Consider the following 225-nt stretch of genomic DNA (forward strand, 5'->3'; position numbering starts at 1 on the left):
TCTTCTTCCCCTTCTACATATTCTTCTTTTCTTCTTCTTCTTTTTTCATCTTTTTTCTACTTCTTTTAATAATATAACTAATTATCTAAAACCCATGCACTAAATCTAACACTAACACATATCTAGCACTAAATCTAACACTAACACTAACACATATCTAGACCTAAATCTAACACAAACAATTAAACAGCAAAAAAAGAAAAAACAGAAAAAAATAACTCACCG

This window comes from Triticum aestivum, chromosome 2D, assembly GCF_018294505.1.
Source record: "Triticum aestivum cultivar Chinese Spring chromosome 2D, IWGSC CS RefSeq v2.1, whole genome shotgun sequence".
Taxonomy (NCBI): domain Eukaryota; kingdom Viridiplantae; phylum Streptophyta; class Magnoliopsida; order Poales; family Poaceae; genus Triticum; species Triticum aestivum.